The 19,261-nt window shown below is 39.5% G+C and overlaps 1 protein-coding gene across 2 annotated transcripts in view; it reads right to left on the bottom strand.

Annotated features, from left to right (window-relative positions):
• ASB4 (ankyrin repeat and SOCS box containing 4) overlaps positions 1-19,240 on the bottom strand; it is a 122,409-nt gene extending 103,169 nt beyond the window's left edge. For both annotated transcript variants that reach the window (XM_057549755.1, XM_057549756.1), the window contains exons 1-2: positions 19,125-19,240; positions 14,511-14,656 (exon numbers count right to left, since the gene is read on the bottom strand). The gene's annotated coding sequence lies outside the window, so the exon portion shown is untranslated. The remainder of the gene's footprint in view (positions 1-14,510; positions 14,657-19,124) is intronic.
• Between the last annotated feature and the right edge of the window lie 21 nt (positions 19,241-19,261).

Genomic DNA, 19,261 nt, shown 5'->3' with positions numbered 1-19,261 from the left:
TTAATTGATACAGTATATTCCAAGAGTATTTTAACCAGCAATTCTTTAAAAAGAATCAGCCAGCAATCGTGTAAATTAAAGGCTTCATCTTTGAAATGAATCATTCAATAGATGAGTAGAAGAGCAGATGGGACACACAAAAAGAGCAAATTAGTGAGCTGGAGGAAAAACCCAAATATTTTTTTTTCCAGAATACAGGACACACACACAATAAAAAGATGTAAAGTAAGAAGAGGAAGACAGAATCTCAAACAATCCATCCAGAAGATCCAAATTTTATCTAATAGAAGTTTTGGAAGATACTATTAGAAAAGTCCTTTTAGGAAAAATGGAGAAGAGACAATGTTCAGAGCAATACAAATATAAATATATGCTTAAATAATACCATTAAGAAGTTTCAATTTAGGGCTTTCCTGGTGGCGCAGTGGTTGAGAATCTGCCTGCCAATGCAGGGGACACGGGTTCGAGCCCTGGTCTGGGAAGATCCCACATGCCACGGAGCAACTGGGCCCGTGAGCCACAATTACTGAGCCTGCGCGTCTGGAGCCTGTGCTCCACAACAAGAGAGGCGGTGATGGTGAGAGGCCCGGGCACCGCGATGAAGAGTGGTCCCCACTTGCCACAACTAGAGGAAGCCCTCGCACAGAAACAAAGACCCAATACAGTCATAAATAAATAAATAAATAAAAGAACGTGAATTTCTTTAAAAAAAAAATTGATTAAAGTTAAATAAAAATTAAAAAAAAAAGAAGTTTCAATTTATATGAAACAGAGCAAATTCTGCACCTAATAAAGACATAAATATTTATCAAAAATCCATGGATCATTACAAAATATGACCATATACTACACAACAAAAGAAGAAGATAGACAGTTATTTTATAAGACTATTACAATCTCTAAATGTAAACAAGGCAAATCCTGCCCAAGAATAAAATTAGAGGTCAATTTCACTTAAGAACATAGAGGGAGAGTCCTAAATAAATATTAGCAAGTCAAATCTGTCAGTGTATTTTAAAAAAATGATGAAGTAGAGTTCACTGTTTTTTAAAAAACTCTGTATGTAATTTATTATGTTAACACATTAAAAGTTAAAGCAATATGATTATGTCAAATGACATAAGTAAAACTTTAGGTAGATTTCAACATTCATTTAAACTTTAATTTTTATTTTTTCAGCTACAAGAGATTTATTAAAGAAAGGCTTCCTAGAGACATTAAGCGAATGGGAGAAGGACAGGGAAAGGGAAGAAGTCAAAAAAGGATGCGATTTCATGTGAAGTCCCAGCCTGATTCCAAGGGGAACTCCGGAGCATAAATTACTCCTTAGACCAAGTCCTTCCTTGAAGCAGGGGAAGAGGGCTTGGTATTCTCTGCACTTCCTGCAGCTGTGGTTTGGTGTCTGACATTAATTTGGGGTAAATCTTCAGTCATTATTGCTTCAAATATTGCTTTTGTTCCTTTTTCTCTTTCTTCTCCTTCTGGTATTCCCATTATGCATGTTAGATCTCTTGTAGATGTCTCACAGTTTCTGGTTATTCTGTTCTGTTTTCTTCAGTCTTTTTTTTTTTGCTTTGCTTCTCAGTTTTGGAAGTTCCCATTAAGATATCAAGTTCAGAGTCTTCCCTCAGCTGTGTCTAGTCTACTAATGAGCCCATCAAAGCCATTCTTCATTTCTGTTATGGTGATTTTGATCACTAGCAATTCTTTTTGATTCTTTCTTAGGATTGCCATCCCTCTGCTTACATTATCTGTCTGTTCTTGCATGTTGTCTAGTTGTTCCATTAGATTCTTTAATATATTAGTTATAGTTGTTTTAAATTTCTGGTCTGATAATTCCAATATTCCTGCCATATCTGACTCTGGTTCTGATGCTTGTTCAGTCTCTTCAAACTGTGTTTTTGCCTTTTAGTATGCCTTGCAGCCTCTCTGGGAACCAGTGCCATGGTAGGAAAACTTGTACTGTAATCATTAAAGAGGAATGAGGCCTCTCTGGGAACCAGTGCCATGGTAGGAAAACTTGAACTGTAATCATTAAAGACTTGCTAGAGGATTAGTATGGACAAGTACGAAAGTTAAATAAAAACTCCAGGGGGACCCACTCATGGGGGGCAGTCCCACACTTGTGAATTTTATCACTAGGAGGTCCAACAGGTCCTCACAGTGAATATCAGAGAAAAATCCCCTTGTGCTTCTAGCAGGGAGAGGGGAAAAGTAACCTTTTTGAAATGTGTCACTGCATTCTATTCTTCTTAACAAAGGCTGCCCTCAGGATAAACTATTTTACCAGAGAGTAACCTGGTGGAATTTTATCAGAGCCCAACCTACCTGGGGGAAGGGAAACACTCAACTCCAGACTCCTGTAGCCGTCCTCTCCCAGCTAAGAGCTGTGGGGGGGGGGGGGGGGGCGGCGGGGAACTTGGAAGCACTGGTCAGGTTCACAGTGCAGGGGCAGAGGCTCACCAAAAGACTGAGACCTAATCATAGGACTATAGAACACTTCCTTTCTTCCCACACCTCACCACCACACCACTAAAGGCCTACTTACAACTGTTCCTTTTACTCAGTATACCTAAATTAGTGGATAAATACCAAGTTCATGGATGGTAAGATTTGCCATTTTAAAGATGTCAATTCTCCAAAAATGAATCTATAAATTCAGTATATCCCCATATCTAAGGTCAATAGGATTTTTCATAAACTTTTACATGCTAATTATAAAATTTATACGGAGGTGTAAGATTTTAAGAACAATCAAGATATTTTTGCTTTAAAAAGGTAACTGGGCTGAGGCAATATAATTTGTTCAATCTAATATGCAATTGTATTATAAATCTATAGTGATTTATTAAATTTTTTTAAATTAATTTATTTTTGGCTGCATTGGGTTTTTGCTGCTGTACGCGGGCTTTCTCTAGTTGTGGCGAGCAGGGGCTACTCTTTGTTGTGGTGCATGGGCTTCTCATTGTGGTGGCTTCTCCTGTTGCAGAGCACAGGCTCTAGGCGCGCAGGCTTCAGTAGTTGTGGCACATGGGCTCAGTAGTTGTGGCTTGTGGGCTCTAGAGCACAGGCTCAGTAGTTGTGGTTCACGGGCTTAGTTGCTCCGCAGCATGTGGGATCTTCCCAGACCAGGGCTCGAACCTGTGCCCCCTGCATTGGCAGGCGGATTCTTAACCACTGCGCCACCAGGGAAGCCCCTATAGTGATTTAAATAGCATTATTGGCACAATAAGAAAAAGAGATCAATTTCTTAAAGAATAAAAATTCTAGAAACAGACCCATGAATACATAAGAAAGTCAAATTGCAGGAGAATTACAAAGATAAATGAATATCCAAAAAGATACTTGGTCTCACAAAGATTCAGAAGCATACAAATAAAAAGGAAAATGAAATACCTTTTTTTATGCAACAGTCAGGCAAAAAATAAAATGTCCAATAACATCAATTGATTGTTAAGGATTAGAGGGAAAGGTATTTTCATATTGCTGTTGTGTTAACTTAGTATAGCCACTCTGGAGGACAATTAGGCAGTGTAGTAATCGATTAAAACTGAATATATGCATACTCTAAGACTCAGCAAATCTATTTCTAGGCATTTACCCTATAGAAACATTTATACTTATGCACAAGAAATCACATGCAAGATTATTTATTGCATAATTATTTGTGATAGCAAAAAATCTGAATATCTATCAATTAGAATCAGTTACATAAACTAAAGCACATTCGTGCAGAGGAATATTATGCATCAAAGAATAAAGTACTCCTGTGAGAACTAGTAACATGGAAAATATACGTAGGTGACCTCAAGTTCAGATATAATTTAAATATTTATAAGAGTATTTATAGGCAGAAAATGAAATAAGTGTCCAAAAGTAATTCCTTAAGACTCTTATGTCAATTCTCCTAAAATAAAACATATCAAATAAAATCGAAATTCCTCCTGCTTGCCTGTGCTGTACACACACAGTCCATTAGCAAAGGGGATGGGGTCCCTGGAAATGGAAGCATCAACCGAGTGAGCAGTGCCTTGGTCTTTATAACGTTGCCTCTAGGGAGAAAGTTCTTGACCTCCCCCACCACCCATCACTGTCCCTTCTCTGACCCTAGAAATGGGTGCTTTCAACTTCCACTTGTTAAAATGCTGGCCTGTCTTCCCAAGCTGCGGTTAGGTTCATGATGTCCCCTACAATGTCAAGGGCTGGCCCCAGAATCTGATTATCTGCTAATCTTTATTTCTGTTCCTCAGATGTCTCCTTGAATGGGCTTTGAGTCTCTCGCCTAAAACTGTGATACTCTTCCTGTTTCCTGTGGCAGGCCCAGTTCTATCACTTGCACCCCTTTTTGTCAGCCTGCATGACAAAGCTGTTCGCCAGAACAAAGGATAAATGGCAGGAAAAGGTACTCAAAGGAAGAAATCATGCATTTTTCAGAAAACTTACCAACTTGAAGAAATTATCAAAATTGTTTTTCAGTAGTTCTTACTAGATACAAGTATATGGTAGCCCTCAGAACTTAGGAAAAACATATATACTTACAGTCTACTACACTGGATTTATATATAGCTATTTCAGTGAAAAAGCACACTATAAAGAATCAGCACTATGCAAAATGGAGTGTTCGGGGTGAAAGGCAACCATTTTAAAAAACAGTCAGATATCAAACAAGGTCAAAGAATTTTTCAAAAAGTGGAGTACCAGAAGGAATGAGCTAAAAGATAAAAGATGGTAGCTGGAAAATGAGATCTTAAAAGTAAGATTTTAGAATTGTTGTGATTAGTGGTAATAGCAAAATCTTAAAGTACAACCATAGAATTAGGCAGCGAAGTAGGGTAGAGACAAGGTCACTGGAGGAAAGGCAATTGTGGAACTGAAAATGTAAGTATGGAAAGGTTACACACAAGGATGTTAAAATCATCGAGCATTTTGGCAGGATAGTATAAAAGGGAGTGATTGTGGGCGGGAGCAGAACCATCTAGGACAGATGGGGAAGTATCCTGGTGTTGGGGGGTCAGTAGATAACACAGAAAGTTGAAAAGAGTATTTAGAGATGATGTTTCAGAACATAGGGGATTTTGTCAATGACTGACTATGGGTTTCAGAGGACACAACAAAAGTGTTTTGGAAGTTGGGGTTGGGGGAGGATAGGGAGATGGGAGAAAGTACCCTGCCATATGGGAAGAGTCTGCAGGATGAAGGCTGACTAGGAAGCCTGGGCTTCTCCACGTGACCACATCACATAGGGATAAAGGGCCTAATGAGATGAAACAGATATTGGAGGTGAGGAGGTGAGTTGTTCCAGGGCTCTCTTGTCACTCTTGTCCATGGAGGTACAGAGGCCAGGAGAGGGGCCGTATTATGCCAAGCACAGATAACTCTGGAGATTTCTTTCCAATCCTTTATCACCTCCACCGTCCACATTGTTTCCTGTCCGTATAAAGGGATAGATAGCAAATAGGTTGCATTCTCTATGGTCAGGGAATGACTGCCTGGAGCAATGTGGTATAAAGAACTTCAAGGCCACATTCAGGTTCAGAAGAAAAGGAAAATGATCACCTCTATGCCAGTATCTGCTTTCCCTAGTTTAAGGTGATCCCTAAAGCTCAGTTCAATGTCTAATTCTCCATCCTACTTCCTACTTTTCAACCTGCCTCCTAGCCACTTAGGACTTTTACATATGTCACTTTGCTTCAGGCTACAACCTCAACCCTTCCTGAAGATCCTCTACACAACTTGCTGTGCTCTCTGATAACGAACCCCACGTTTCCATGTCCAGACAAGACCGCATTCCTAAGCACTAAAAACTTGTCTGCAATCTTCTCCTGGGCTTGGAGCACATCAAAGGTGCTCATCAATCTTCCCCTGTCCATGCCACCCCAATCTGTTCCTCTCCCATCCCAGTTAGTGTATCCCCATTTACACATTTGAACAACACAAGTCATCTTCAATTCCTCCTTCTCCCCCACGTCTTATCAGTCACCTATTTCCATCCATTCAATCTCTGAAATTCCTTAAATCTGCTCCTTGTCCTCCCTCCCCACTGCCTCAGCCTTGTTCACATCTTCTCTCAAGGAAACTTAGGAAGTAGACTCTACCCAACTCACCCTCCAACAGCCATCAGAGTGACCTTTGTGAAACACTGTTTCTCCTTTCCTTAAAAGACTTTTGTAGGGTGCTCCAAAGACAAAGAAGATAAACTCAAAGGGCCAATACCGCCAGAACAAAGAGTTACAGGACTCCTATCACTCTGTCACAATGTGACCACTGCAGTGTCCCAGAGCCCTCGCAAGCAGCATGCCCGGTCCCTTTCCCATCCCATATAAGGAAAGACATTTGCCCCGTTTTTCTCCCTCTCAGCACACTGAATGTATACATACTCTGCCCAGTCAGCAGATGACTTGCACATTCCCTGGCTATAAAAACAGACAAGCAACCCATGCTCATTGTCGACTTTCCCTGGCTACCAGGAAGTCGGCCGGCTATTCTTGCAGTGACCCTTCTCTTTAATAAACTCTATTTTCCTTACATTCTGCCTTGTGTCTGGAAATTCTTTTCCAACCTGCGCTCCAACCACGACAGCTTTAGTGGCTTTGCAGCACATACAGGATAAAAATCAAAGTTCCTAGCCCTTGACAGATAACATTGTACATGTCTGTTCAGGTGCCTACTCTCCCACTAGATTATGATCTCCAGCAAGGCAGGAAGGTACGCCTCCTTTACTTTGAGTTCCCAGTAACTGCTTGGAGATGCAGAACATACTCAATAAATGTGAAGTGAAGTAGTGCAAGCAGGCAGAGGAAAAGTATAAAAAGTAACCCAATTTTAAAGATGCTCTTTCATGAGAGTTGACACGAGCGCATTTTCTATAAATCTCGCTATAGCTAATTCATCTCTGCTCTTACCATAAATAGCAAAGGAATAAAAATCTTTTAATTTGACAATTAACAAAAAATATATCAGGGTGGAAATGAGGGGGTTTTTTTTGTTTTTTGTTTTGGAAATGAGATGTTTTTTGTTCATTTGTTTTTGTTTGTTTAACTTTTTATTTTATATTGGAATATAGCCAATTAACAATGTTGTGACAGTTTCAGATGCACAGCAAAGCGACTCAGCCATACATATACACGTATCCATTCTCCCGCAGACTCCCCTCCCATCTAGCCTGCTGCATAACATTGAGCAGAGTTCCCTGTGCTATACAGCAGGTCCCTGTTGGTTATACTTTTTATTTTTATTATTGTTTTTATTTTTTTTAACATCTTTATTGGAGTATAATTGCTTTACATTGTTGTGTTAGTTGCTGCTGTATAAAAAAGTGAATCAGCTATACGTATACATATATCCCCATACCCCCTCCCTCTTGCATCTCCCTCCCACCCTCCCTCTCCCACCCCTCTAGGTGGTCACAAAGCACCGAGCTGATCTCCCTGTGCTATGCGGCTGCTTCCCACTAGCTATCTGTTTGACATTTGGTAGTGTTTATATGTCAATGCCACTCTCTCACTTCATCCCAGCTTACCCTTCCCCTTCCCCATGTCCTCAAGTCCATTCTCTAGTAGGTCTGTGTCTTTATTCCTGTCTTACCACTAGGTTCTTCATGACCATTTCTTTTTTTTCCCCTTAGATTACATATATATGTGTTAGCATACTGTATTTGTTTTTCTCTTTCTGACTTACTTCACTCTGTATGACAGACTCTAGGTCCATCCACCTCACCACAAATAACTCAATTTCGCTTCTTTTTATGGTTGAGTAATAGTCCATTGTATATATGTGCCACATCTTCTTTATCCATTTATCTGTTGATGGACATGTAGGTTGTTTCCATGTCCTGGCTATTGTAAATAGTGCTGCAATGAACATTGTGGTTCATGACTCTTTTTGAATTATGGTTTTCTCAGGGTATACGCCCAGTAGTGGGAATGCTGGGTCGTATGGTAGTCCTATTTTTAGCTTTTTAAGGAACCTCCATACTGTTTTCCATAGTGGCTGTATCAATTTACATTCCCACCAACAGTGCAAGAGGGTTCCCTTTTCTCCACACCCTCTCCAGCATTTATTGTTTGTAGATTTTTTGATGATGGCTATTCTGACCGGTATGAGGTGATACCTCATTGTAGTTTTGATTTGCATTTCTCTAATAATTAGTGATGTTGAACATCCTTTCATGTGTTTGTTGGCAATCTGTATATCTTCTTTGGAGAAACATCTATTTAGGTCTTCTGCCCATTTTTGGATTGGGTTGTTTGTGTTTTTGATATTGAACTGCATAAGCTGCTTGTATATTTTGGAGATTAATCCATTGTCAGTAGCTTCATTTGCAAATATTTTCTCCCATTCTGAGGGTTGTCTTTTCACCTTGTTTATGGTTTCCTTTGCTGTGCAAAAGCTTTTAAGTTTCATTAGGCCCCATTTGTGTACTTTTGTTTTTATTTCCATTTCTCTAGGAGGTGGGTCAAAAAGGATCTTGCTGTGATTTATGTCATAGAGTGTCTGCCTATGTTTTCCTCTAAGAGTTTTATAGTGTCTGGCCTTACATTAAGGTCTTTAATCCATTTGGAGTTTATTTTTGTGTATGGTGTTAGGGAGTGTTCTAATTTCATTCATTTGCATGTAGCTGTCCAGTTTTCCCAGCACCACTTATTGAAGAGGCTGTCTTTTCTCCATTGTATATTCTTGCCTCCTTTATCAAAGATAAGGTGACCATATGTGCATGGGTTTATCTCTGGGCTTTCTATCCTGTTCCATTTATCTATATTTCTGTTTTTGTGCCAGTACTATACTGTCTTGATTACTGTAGCTTTGTAGTATAGTCTGAAGTCAGGGAGCCTGATTCCTCCAGCTCCATTTTTGTCTCTCAAGATTCCTTTGGTTATTCGGGGTTTTTTGTGTTTCCATACAAATTGTGAAATTTTTTGTTCTAGTTCCATGAAAAATGCCATTCGTAATTTGATAGGGAATGCATTGAATCTGTAGATTGCTTTGGGGAGTACAGTAATTTTCACAATGTTGATTCTTCCAATCCAAGAACATGGTATATCTCTCCATCTGTTTGTATCATCTTTAATTTCTTCCTCAGGGTCTTATAGTTTTCTGCATACAGATCTTTTATCTCCTTAGGTAAGTTTATCCCTAGGTATTTTATTCTTTTTTGCAATGGTAAATGGGAGTGTTTCCTTAATTCCTCTTTCAGATTTTCCATCATTAGCGTATAGGAATGCAAGAGATTTTTGTGCATTAACTTTGTATCCTGCTACTTTACCAAATTCATTTATTAGCTCCAGTAGTTTTCTGGTAGCATCTTTAGGATTCTCTATGTATAGTATCATGTCATCTTCAAACAGTGACAATGACAGTTTTACTTCTTCTTTTCCGATTTGGATTCCTTTTATTTCTTTTTCTTCTCTGGCTGCTGTGGCTAAAACTTCCAAAACTATGTTGAATAACAGTGGTAAGAGTGGGCAACCTTGTCCTGTTCCTGATCTTAGAGGAAATGCTTTCAGTTTTTCACCATTGAGAATGATGTTGACTGTGGCTTTGTCATATACGGCCTTTATTATGTTGAGGTAGGTTCCCTCTATGCCTACTTTCTGGAGAGTTTTTATCATAAATGGGTGCTGAATTTTCCCAAAAGCTTTTTCTGCATCTATTGAGATTATCATGTGGTTTTTATCCTTCAGTTTGTTAATATGGTGTATCACATTGATTGATTTGCATATGTTGAAGAATCGTTGCATTCCTGGGATAAACCCCACTTGATCATGGTGTATGATCCTTTTAATGTGCTGCTGGATTCTGTTTGCTAGTATTTTACTGAGGATTTTTGCATCTATGTTCATCAGTGATATTGGTCTGTAGTTTTCGTTTTTTGTGACATCTTTGCCTGGTTTTGGTATCAGGGTGATGGTGGCCTTGTAGAATGAGTTTGGGAGTGTTCTTCCCTCTGCTATATTTTGGAAGAGTTTGAGAAGGATAGGTGTTAACTCTTCTCTAAATGTTTGATAGAATTTGCCTGAGAATCCATCTGGTCCTGGGTTATTGTTTGTTGGAAGATTTTTAATCACAGTTTCAATTTCAGTGCTGTGATTGGTCTGTTTATATTTTCTATTTCTTCCTGGTTCAGTCTCGGAAGGGTGTGCTTTTCTAAGAATTTGTCCATTTCTTCCAGGTTGTCCATTTTATTGGTATATAGTTGCTTGTAGTAATCTCTCATGATCCTTTGTATTTCTGCAGGGTCAGTTGTTACTTCTCCGTTTTCATTTCTAATTCTGTAGATTTGAGTCTTCTCCCTTTTTTTCTTAATGAGTCTGGCTAATGGTTTATCAATTTTGTTTATCTTCTCAAAGAACCAGCTTTTACTTTTATTGATCTTTGCTATTTTTTCCTTCATTTCTTTTTCATTTATTTCTGATCTGATCTTTATGATTTCTTTCCTTCTGCTAACTTTGGGGGTTTTTTGTTCTTCTTTTTCTATTTGCTTTAGGTGTAAGGTTAGGTTGTTTATTTGAGATTTTTCTTGTTTCTTGAGGTAGGATTGTATTGCTATAAACTTCCCTCTTAGAACTGCTTTTGCTGCATCCCATAGGTTTTGGGTCATCGTGTTTTCATTGTCATTTGTTTCTAGGTATTTTTTGATTTCCTCTTTGATTTCTGCAGTGATCTCTTGGTTATTAAGTAGTGTATTGTTTAGCCTCTATGTTTTCGTATTTTTTACAGATTTTTTCCTGTAATTGATATATAGTCTCATAGCGTTGTGGTCAGAAAAGATACTTGATACTATTTCAATTTTCTTAAATTTACCAAGGCTTGATTTGTGACCCAAGATATGATCTATCCTGGAGAATGTTCCAAGAGCACTTGAGAAGAAAATGTATTCTGTTGTTTTTGGATGGAATGTCCTATAAATATCAATTAAGTCCATCTTGTTTAATGTATCATTTAAAGCTTGTGTTTCCTTATTTATTTTCATTTTGGATGATCTGTCCATTGGTGAAAGTGGGGTGTTAACGTCCCCTGCTATGATTGTATTAGTTTGATTTCCCCTTTTATGGCTGTTAGCATTTGCCTTATGTACTGAGGTGCTGTTATGTTGGGTGCATAAATATTTACAATTGTTATATCTTCTTCTTGGATTGATCCCTTGATCATTATGTAGTGTCCTTCTTTGTCTCTTGTAATAGTCTTTATTTTAAAGTCTATTTTGTCTGATATGAGAATTGCTACTCCAGCTTTCTTTTGATTTCCATTTGCATGGAATATCTTTTTCTATCCCCTCACTTTCAGTCTGTATGTGTCCCTAGGTCTGAAGTGGGTCTCTTGTAGACAGGATATATATGGGTCTTGTTTTTGTATCCATTCAGCCAGTCTATGTCTTTTGGTTGGAGCATTTAATCCATTTACATTTAAGGTAATTATCGATATGTATGTTCCTATTACCATTTTCTTAATTGTTCTGGGTTTGTTACTGTAGGTCTTTTCCTTCTCTTGTGTTTCCTGCCTAGAGAAGTTCCTTTAGCATTTGTTGTAAAGCTGGTTTGGTGGTGCTGAATTCTTTTAGCTTTTGCTTGTCTGTAAAGGTTTCAATTTCTCCATTGAATCTGAATGAGATCCTTGCTTGGTTGTAGGTTTTTCCCTTTCATCACTTTAAATATGTCCTGCCACTCCCTTCTGGCTTGTAGAGTTTCTGCTGAAAGATCTGCTGTTAACCTTATGGGGATTCCCATGTCTGTTATTTGTTGCTTTTCCTTTGCTGCTTTTAATATTTTTTCTTTGTATTTAATTTTTGATAGTTTGATTAATATGTGTCTTGGCGTGTTTCTCCGTGGATTTATCCTGTATGAGACTCTCTGCACTTCCTGGACTTGATTGACTATTTCCTTTCCCATATTAGAGAAGTTTTCAACTATAATCTCTTCAAATAGTTTTTCAGTCCCTTTCTTTTTCTCTTCTTCTTCTGGGACCCCTATAGTTCGAATGTTGGTGCATTTAATGTTGTCCCAGAGGTCTCTGAGACTGTCCTCAATTCTTTTCATTCTTTTTTCTTTATTCTGCTCTGCAGTAGTTACTTCCACTATTTTATCTTCCAGGTCACTTATCCGTTCTTCTGCTTCAGTTATTCTGCTATTGATTCCTTCTAGAGAATTTTTAATTTCATTTATTGTGTTGTTCATCATTGTTTGCTTGCTCTTTAGTTCTTCTGGGTCCTTGTTAAACGTTTCTTGTATTTTCTCCATTCTATTTCCACGATTTGGGATCATCTTTACTATCATTACTCTGAATTGTTTTTCAGGTAGACTGCCTACTTCCTCTTCATCTGTTTGGTCTGGTGGGTTTTTACCTTGTTCCTTCATCTGCTGTGTATTTCTTTGTCTTCTCATTTTGCTTAAGTTATTGTGTTTGGGGTCTCCTTTTTGCAGGCTGCAGGTTCATAGTTCCTGTTGTTTTTGGTGTCTGCCTCCAGTGGGTAAGGTTGTTTCTGTAGGTTGTGTAGGCTTCCTGGCAGAGGGGACTGGTGCCTGTGTTCTGGTGGATGAGGCTGGATCTTGTCTTTCTGGTGGGCAGGACCGCATCCGGTGGTGTGTTTTAGGGTGTCTGTAAATTTAGTATGATTTTAGGCAGCCTCTCTGCTAATGGGTGGGGTTGTGTTCCTGTCTTGCTAGTTGTTTGGCATAGGATGTCCAGCCCTGGAGCTTGCTGGTCGTTGAGTGGAGCTGGGTCTTAGCGTTGAGATGGAGATCTCTGGGAGAGCTCTCGCCAATTGATATTATGTGGGGCTGGGAAGTCTCTGGTGGACCAATGTCCTGAACTTGGCTCGCCCACCTACGAGGCTCAGGCCTGACACCCGTCTGGAGCACCAAGACCATTTCAGCCCCACGGCAGTGAATGTGGCAGTCTCCATTATGAAGTCAGATTATGAGGGTCTACAATAGCTGTTCAGCTAGAACAGGCTGACTTGGGAGCAATTTGTCTATGAGGCTGTCTCCAGCAGCTGGTGTCTGAAAGAGTAGGTCTCCGCATGTGCTGCCAGAATTTTAAACGTTTATATAGAGGTCTTCACTGGGTTCAGTCACGGATTCAGTACAGATGGTCTCTGAAGAAGACCTTACTCTCTCAAGGTTGTGTGCTTGAAACAGCTCCTAAGCCTGAGGGTCTACAAGCTGCAGGAAGACGAGACCGCCCGGGGTGGCCTGCAAGCCGTGATTCTTGCCACGAGCCCCGCTGCTGCTGTCGTGGAGTCCGGCTTCCCCCGCCACCCACCCTGTAGTGAGTTTTCAGTGAAGCTTTCTCTCTGTGCTGATGAGATTCATGCTACCTGAGTTGTGCAAAGCCACAGAGCGTGTAAATGTTGGGGTGGGGGTACAAACCCAGCAAATCTGGCTCCAAGGTCTGTGTTACGTCACCCAACGAGAGTGGGGAGGCCACGCACCTAAATGCCTCACCCCCGCGAGCCACCTCCTCAAACCCGCAACACCACAGGTGGTTATCCTTTTTAAATATAGCAGCGTGTACATGTCAATCCCAAGCTCCCTAAGTATCCCTTCCCTCCACCCTTCCCCCCCGGTAACCATAAGTTCATTTTCTAAGTCTGTGAGTCCGTTTCTGTTTTGTAAGTATGTTCATTTGTATCATTTCTTTTTAGATTCCACATATAAGCGATATCAAACAATATTTCTCTTTCTCTGACTTACTTCACTCAGTATGACAATCTCTAGGTCCATCCATGTCACTGCAAATGGCATTATTTCTGTGAAGAAGATTACTCTCCATAATGTGGGTGGGCCTCATCCTATTATTTGGAAGCCCTTAATAAAACAAAGACTGATGTCCCCTGAGAAAGAAGGAATTTTTAATATGTATTTTCTTATATTGGATTCTGGTTCCACCATTTTCTAGGTGTGTAACCCTGGGCAAGATACTTAACCCCTGGCCTCAGTTTCATAACTCACAAATTGGAGATAATAACAGTAACTAATCCAAATGGTTGTTATAGGAATTAAATGAGGTCCTGTATGAAAAGCCTGTTGGAATGGGAAATGTTCAATAAGTAACAGCTGTGGTAGTTACTCTGAACGAGGTTGCACATATGGTTCATTTATAGATAACTAGAAACATTATTGCTATTAGACAATGGGAAACATGCATGTATTTCCTAGAATGAACAGAACATATCTTAACTTTTTCCATAGAGTTCAGGCCATACTGAGTCAGCCTCTGAAGGAGACTGGGAGTTTTTGTTTCTGGTCTCCCCAACTTTTCTCTCTCCCAACATTTTCTACCCTCTGACCTCTCCATCTGGGGTCCAACTGCTCCTGGAAGAGAGGCAGCAAATCTGACAGCCCTCTGTAGAAAGAGGCTTGGGTCTAGTGGACCATCTGGTTAACTTTCAACTTTAACTCAAAATTGTTTATTCATCTGTTCTAGAGATACATTGACACAATTGAAAAAACTCATTCTTTTTTTCTTTTTTGCTTTTGAACTTACACACTGCTCTTTTCCTTTTAGCATCTTACCTTAAGAAAGTTTAAAGTTATCCAGTATCTCTGCTCTCTTCCCACACATAAAAGAACATTAGGATGATTTAACACAGGTTCCACTTCCTCTTTCTTGTTCTAATCCAGAATTTTAAAAACTCATTCATTTTACTGGGCCACTCCTCCTGTAATAAACCAGGAATATTTTTTACAAAATGCATAATTATCTTGTGACTAGCACATAAAATTTTATTTTACGTTTGTGTGTTTTTGACCTCTACAAACAGCAAGTTCATATTGTTCAACCTAATATTTGAAGAATGTTAATTTGTTGACTAAAAATATTTTAAAATATATACAACAATTTTCTGTTTCTGTTATGGCATTTCTTCACTTTTTAGTATATTGGAATTCTCAGAAAATGACATGGTGGTAGAGAAGTCTCCTTTACCCTCCAAGAAGCCCTAGTGTGAAGCCTCTACAAAGTAAATCTTTCTTTTACTGATAATAATTATCTTTTTTTTTTTTTTTTTCAAATGTTTTATGAATTCTTTTTTTTTTTAAACAACAGCTCCTGTTTATTTATTTATTTTTATTTTATTTATTTATTTATTTTATTTATGGCTGTGTTGGGTCTTCGTGTCTGTGCGAGGGCTTTCTCTAGTTGCAGCAAGTGGGGGCCACTCTTCATCGCGGTGCGCGGGCCTCTCACTATCGCGGCCTCTCGTTGCGGAGCACAGGCTCCAGACGCGCAGGCTCAGTAATTGTGGCTCAAGGGCCTAGTCGCTCCGCGGCATGTGGGATCTTCCCAGACCAGGGCTCGAACCCGTGTCCCCTGCATTGGCAGGCAGACTCTCAACCACTGCGCCACCAGGGAAGCCCAATAATTATCTTTTATAACACCTTTTCCATGTATTTTTGTGTTAAAAGATGTAGAGATCTGACTCCTTTAAAAAAAAAAGAGAGAGGTAAGGAGAGGAAGGAAATAAAAAGGATGTGGAGGGACCAACGCCCCATCATATATTATATGAAATGACAATAACCACAAGAAACCGATTTCACAAATTACTGGGAATATTACACGTGATAATATACAGCAAAGAACTTTAAAGAGTTAAAAGTACAGTCATGAAAGGCAGTCCACTTATGTGTTCAAAGGACCATTTTTGGTCTGTGAATGCTTTGTTTCTGGTCCATGGTGACATAAGTATGAAAATTTGAGAGTAAGCATTTAGAAACTGTTATACGAATTTGACAAGGTAATTTTACATCTGTTTAATCAAATAATAAAAGATTTGGGCTTGTATTTTGTACGTCTGAATTTTTACTTCATTTTCTAGTAATTCACTTTCATTTTACCTTACAAAGGCAAAGAAACCCTGTCCTTCACCACACATAGTTTGAGAAGCATCGATAAAAGCTATTATTATTTCTGAAATTTTGCTTAACAACCATTAATTTCTAATTACAAACTAGTTATATGTCATTATTTGAGAAATACTCTTTCAAACCAAGTGTAAGGAGTTGCCAGCATACAAACTAGTTCCAAAACAAGTTTGTTTTGTATTGGGTAACACAGTTATTTGGGAGTCAGACACCATTTTTCCCATGAAATAACATTAGCCGAGGGTTAGGTTCTTGGTGTAGCCTATAAATCCCAGTTATCTCAAAAGATGGGTAAGCTATACAATAAAATGTAATCACCCGTATATACTATAAAATTTAATGACCAGGCTTCTGCATCCTCTTACGATGAAGAAATTAGGCTGCTGATTTCCAAATCAGAAAACATCTCTCTTCCCCACCCAGCCATGAGAAAAGGTGATTCTTAGCTCTGGCAGGGTGGTAGGGATAGGGATAAGGATGGGGTTGCTTTTGCAGAAGTTGCTTCAAGAGCAACTCAGAAAGAGGAATAGTAATGGAGCTACAGTACTCTTCACACAGAGAATGGGGGAATTAGGAGATCAAGTTTGAGGGAACTCACTGGTCGAGTTAATAAAATTAAACTGAGGATTCTCCAAGATTCTCTGAGACTGAGGTTTGGTAGGTTTTGCTGGACTTGAAAGCCTGGTTCTTTACCACAAATGCCTCCATCCTAAACCCCAGGGCATTGTGGTGGCCCAAGACGGTGAGTAGGCTTCATCCTGAATTGAAATCTGTTAGTAGCTACCTCGGAGATTTTTATTTTTCTTCTGTCGTTGTTTGAAAAGATGTGAGGACAAGTCTAGGCTTAGTGAGAAACATTGGTAGAATCAATTAGTGATGTCTGCCACGGGCAAGAAGGGGAAGTAAGCACAAAAGCTGTATTTCGCTACCCTGAGTATATCCTGAAAGAAACAGACCTTTGGCCCTTTAATTTCAGCTGAAACCAGGATGAATTATTACGCACATGACTTTTTTAAATGCCTGGGAATAGCAAAAGGGGAACAGCACACAACAAGGTGATCTTATTTACAATTTATGGTTTCCTCATTTTGTGATACATTTGAAAGACATAGGAGCCTAGCTCTTGACCTAGAGTCCAAGAAGAATAGTTTTATATACTAGTCACTATCCAGAAACCTTGGAACAAGACTCTCAGAACTAATACAGAAGCCCTGGCCACAGTCCCAGGCCTTCTTCTTTAGGTCCTCATTCTAAATTCTGATTTCATATATGAGATTCTTCTCTGTCCCCAAAGATTGACATTAAAAACGTCCCTAGAGGGCTTCCCTGGTGGCGCAGTGGTTGAGAATCTGCCTGCCAATGCAGGGGACACAGGTTCGAGTCCTGGTCTGGGAAGATCCCACATGCCGCGGAGCAACTGGGCCCGTGAGCCACAATTACTGAGCCTGCGCGTCTGGAGCCTGTGCTCCGCAACAAGAGAGGCCGCGATAATGAGAGGCCCGTGCACCGCGATGAAGAGTGGCCCCCACTTGCCGCAACTAGAGAAAGCCCTCGCACAGAAACGAAGACCCAGCACACCATAAATAAATACATAAATAAAAGTGCCCTACTCAAAGTTAAAAAAAAAAAAAAAAAGTCCCTAGAGAAGAGATCCCACCCACACCTATCCAGTCATAGGGTAACTATGGTGAAATTCTTAACCAAAATGGCCCATGGATAGAATCTGGGGGGTTCATGACCTTGAATGAAGGGAAAAAAATCTTGATTTCTAAAGGAATTTAACATTTCCTTCAATTATGAAAGTAGAAAACAAATCAAATCTCAGAAGCATTAGCAATACTTGTGACTTTGTTACTAATGTAAATAAGTTATGTTCATTATTTCATTATAGTGCTGCAGACATCTTGAAATAACATTTATGCTCATCGCTATTTGAAAGAATGTTGCTAGATCTTGTTATTTAATGTGTTAATAATGTAGCACACATTACACTATTATATTACTATAGCACAAACTTTTAAAAGACTACTTTGATAATTGCATTTGAATGTAATTGGTCTCCTTTGCAATCTGCACCTTTTTTTAATAATTTTTAAAATTATTTATTTTTGGCTGCATTGGGTCTTCGTTGCTGCGTGTGGGCTTTCTCTAGTTGCGGCAAGCGGTGGCTACTCTTTGTTGTGGTGCGTGGGCTTCTCATTGCGGTGGCTTCTCTTGTTGCAGAGCGCGGGCTCTAGGGCGCGTGGGCTTTAGTAGCTGCGGCTCGCAGGCTCTAGAGTGCAGGCTCAGTAATTGTGGCACAGGGGCTTAGTTGCTCCGCGGCATGTGGGATCTTCCTGGACTAGGGCTCAAACCCATGTCCCCTGCACTGGCAGGCGGATTCTTAACCACTGCGCCACTAGGGAAGCCCCACGCCTTTTATTGTATGCGTTTACGTTATTCTGCGAAGGTATGTATAATTTCACTACTGCCAGAGGAGACAGTAGTGACATAAAAAAAGGTAAGCCTCCCGGACTTTCAAAGGACAACTATGTTGCTATCTACCATGCAATATAACCTAATATCCCTTAGGACCGAATCAGAGACATACAGAAACTGAAGGGTCTCTTTTTTTCTGGGTGCAGAACAGGTGAGAAACTGGCATCTGCTTTTATTTACTGGTTGTTAATAAAACCGGTGTTTGTTGAAAATTGGCAATTGTGACCATTTCTGCCTACATACTACAGGGTGGCAATTAAGTACTGGCAAGTACTTAAGTACTGGCAATTAAGTACTGGCTTGTTTCAGCCATACTCACTTATTGTAACTGTCTCAATCTTAACGGGGAAGGTTCTCTTTTATACTTTTTTCTTTCTTTATTCACGTTATGATTGTTAAATTTTAAAATGGGGGTTTTTTGGTTTTGTTTTTTTTTTTTTGTCTTATTCCCATAAACTGAGTTTAGAGCAAAGATAGTGTCCAGGTGAACTTCCCTGGTGCTCCCAATGCAGGGGGCATGGGTTCAATCCCCGGTCGGGATTCCGCGTGCCGCAGGGCACTGACAAAAAAATAATAATAAAATATAATAAATAAAATAGTGTCCAGGTTTTGAGGTCTCTAGTCTAGATGAAGCATTACTTAGAATGTTTCCTTCCTCCCATCTACATCCTGTTATAAAAAGTAGTGATTCCAACATGACGTATTTACAAGACATGGCCCAGTATCTTTTCCTGTAATTAAAAAAAAAAAAAAAAAAAACTTTAAAACTGTCCTCCAGAAGTTTCTTACCGGACTAGGACGGAAGGAATGTCTTTGAAGATTAATCGAGAACTGAGAAAGGCCTGCAGCCTGCTTGAGATTCCCGTGGGGTTGTCTGTTAGTGAAAGGAGGTGAAGGAATTGAAAGTGTCCCGCCCTTGGCCTAAC

Source organism: Balaenoptera acutorostrata, chromosome 7 (assembly GCF_949987535.1).
Source record: "Balaenoptera acutorostrata chromosome 7, mBalAcu1.1, whole genome shotgun sequence".
NCBI lineage: Eukaryota > Metazoa > Chordata > Mammalia > Artiodactyla > Balaenopteridae > Balaenoptera > Balaenoptera acutorostrata.
This window is presented reverse-complemented; position numbering and strand designations above follow the sequence as displayed.